The sequence below is a fragment of the Mandrillus leucophaeus genome, unplaced genomic scaffold (genome assembly GCF_000951045.1).
Source record: "Mandrillus leucophaeus isolate KB7577 unplaced genomic scaffold, Mleu.le_1.0 Scaffold425, whole genome shotgun sequence".
NCBI classification, from domain to species: Eukaryota; Metazoa; Chordata; class Mammalia; order Primates; family Cercopithecidae; genus Mandrillus; species Mandrillus leucophaeus.
In genome coordinates this window covers 85,111-88,148 of record NW_012104532.1, presented here as the reverse complement: position 1 = coordinate 88,148, position 3,038 = coordinate 85,111, and the positions used below count along the sequence as shown (strand labels likewise).

The following is a 3,038-nucleotide window of genomic DNA, read 5'->3' as shown; positions in this document are numbered from 1 at the left end:
GAGCGCCTATGAAGACGTCCAGGTCTGGCCTGTGGGCACGTTTTCAGAACCAGTTCTTCCACACCTGGACCCTGGATGATGACACTGTGCTCAAGCATCTTAGGGCCTCTATGAAGAAACTAACAAGGAAGCAAGGGGACCTGCCACCCCCAGGTGGGCTCCAGTGCCATGTCCCCTCCCATGTCACCCTCTGGGGCAGTCAATAGTGGGGGAGTGCCCGTGACCCACAACCCTACTACCTGGGCCTTCCTCTTCACCTTTTCCTCCTCCTCTTCCTCCTGAACTCTAGGAAAGTACAGGAGGCCCACCGGTCCTCACGGCAGGCGCTCAGTGCGTGTGTACTGGATGTGTTGTGCCTGCAGGAGGGCGATGTGGGCAAGACCTTCCAACAAGCCCCCTCCCACTTTCCACGGTGTCTCTGTCTCCCCATCACAAGGCCGTCAAGGGCACTGGAAGAGCCAGACCCATTTGTGGGAGACTCCACCCCTCGCTGCAAGCACCCACAGCCTCAGAGAGCAGCAGAGGCCCCTCACTACTGCACGCTCCTCCAAGGTTGCCAGGACAAAAAGCCTTGAGCCAGGGAGGCAAGGGAATCGGGTGTCCCTGACCCCAAGAGCATTCAGTGAGAGGGCATAGGCGGGACTCCAGGCCCAGAGCCAGAGTCAAGAGTTCAGACAGATGTGGGAACAGTCAGTCCTGGCATGGACTGGGCAGCCCGGGAGGGCAGAGGGTGACCCATGTCCAGGTCCAATCACCCACTGTGGACATGGGTCCCCATGTGAGGTGGCAAGGGGCTGGGTGACATCCAAGGCCCCTCCCACCTGAATTTGAACTGGGGACTGTATCCCTGGCCCAATAGCCCTGGGATGAGGGTGAGTGGCAGGAAGCCTCCAGCCAGTCTGAACCCTGGCAGGCAGTCCCAGGAGCCACCTGCCATGTCCCGACAGCTTCCCTATGCCAGGCGGCACACACCCCTCCCTCTGGCATCAGCAGACTACAGGTGTGTCCTCATTGTCAGACCACGGGGGCCACACAGAGACCCCGAGGACTCCAGAGACGCAGGCAGGTGGGGCCCAGCCCGGAAAGGCCTGCCTGGGCTCACTAGGGACGCTGACCATGTCTGTTTTCCTTTCAGCCAAACCCGAGCAAGGGTCCTCAGCACCCAGACCTGCGCCGGCTTCACATGGCAAGAAGGCCCTCTGCAAGGGGGACAGGCAGACCCTTCCTGGCCCACCGGCCCAGTTCCAGTGGCTCATTTTGTTAGCTTCCCTGCCACAGGCACCTGGTTCTTTCACATCCTGTCTTATTGAGGCTGTCCGGGAAGATACTTATCCTGTGGGCACTCAGGATGTGCCCAGCCCAGCCCCGGCTCAGGGAGGACCTCAGGGTTCCTGGAGATTCCTGCAGTAGAATTCGATGCCCCGGCTCCCGACGGACCTGGATGTGGGGGACCCTTGGTTCCCCCATTATGATTTCGAACAGAGCTGCTGGGTCCGTGTCCCTTCTGAATGTGTCCTGGACAGCCCCGGGACTGTGGGGCAGGGTTAGCCCGGGAAGCCCATGGGGACCCTGACACCAGGCCCTGCCCAGGCCCATCAGGACTGAGGGAGGTCAGGAGACATCCCACTGCAACAGGGCACCCCGTCTACAGACAAGAGACTTGCACCCAATTTCTACAATGGCACCGTATCCCAGGTAGACCAGCTGGCCACCTGCTGGCAGGCGGAACACCCTGCGGAGGGGGTGAGATTGGCTTTCACTGCACTGAGCCACAGTGTGGACATGGACTTCCAGCCCTGCACTGCACCCAGCACTGATTCCGACCAGGACACCCCCTTCACAGCTAAGGATGAGCAGCAGTGCACTCCCACCTCAGGGCTTTGTCTCTGCCACCTTGGAAAGTTCTCAGTTCCCTCCAGGCTTCTAGAAGCATCTGGGCCAGGGCTCGTGGCTGGATAATTTCCCAAGGCTTAACACCCCAACCAAACTTCACGTATTTGCTTTATTTTTTGTTAAACTTACAAAAACTTATTAATAAAGTGCACAGCATGGAAGACATTCACAGATGGAACACACCAGCCCCCAGATCACAAAGTCAACCATGCCCAGCCCCTCCCAGCACCCCCAGCCCTGCGACCAGTGTTCTGAATTCTGACGACACCGTGAGCCTGCCTTTGTACTTTAAACTCATGGAAGGTTAACCACATTCATGTTTTAAATAAATGTTTCCTGTTGAAAAGATTTAAGATATACAGAAAGATTGAAAAGGCACCATAGTGTCCTCCTACACCTTCCATCTGGCTGCCCCAATAATGACGTTTTATAGTCCCATGGCACATCATAAATTTAGGCCGGGTGTGGTGGCTCACACCTGTAATCCCAGCAATTTGAGAGGTCGAGGCGGGAGGTTCAGGTTCACTTGAGTCTAAAAGTCTGAGCACAGGTGGACCCTGCCTCTAGAGAAAAGTCAAAGAAATTCGCCAGGCATGGTGGCGTGTGCCTATAGTCCCACCTAGTCAGGAGCCCCAGATAATAGTTAATGGCAGAACCACTGTCAAACTCCAAAGACGGTGGTCTAAACTAGTACACATGACTGTCAGGCTACATCCACATTCTTAGAAAACAATTTAGACTCATCTCTGGGTGCAGATAAATGAGCTTTCGAGGTCAGAGAATTCTGCTTCATCTAGTGTGGCACTCATAGTCACGATTTTATTAGTGTAAAATAACTGCTTTGAGCAAAGCAACTCACTCTAGAGGCTTCTGAGTGCTCAATCAGATTAAAAATAGGTGCCATCCACCCAAAACTGTTACTTTGGATTTCAGTGAGTTGAGGAACAGCATGTGGCCCTTATTGCTGGCTGTTGACTAAGGCTATTTTGAGCTTGTGAAAAGAAGCCTGATCCAAGTATAGCACAGTGGCTGAGAGTGAGGACCCTGGAGTGGGACAGGTCTGGTTTGCATCTGCTCCACTACTTGCTAGCTGTGTGACCTTGGGAAAATTAACTGCCCTTTCAGGGCCTCACTTCTCTTTTCTG

At 54.9% G+C, this 3,038-nt stretch overlaps 1 pseudogene; it reads left to right on the top strand.

The window, feature by feature from the left end:
* The first annotated feature begins 8 nt into the window (after positions 1 to 8).
* Positions 9 to 1,927, top strand: LOC105548880 (annotated as a pseudogene).
* Positions 1,928 to 3,038: the final 1,111 nt, after the last annotated feature.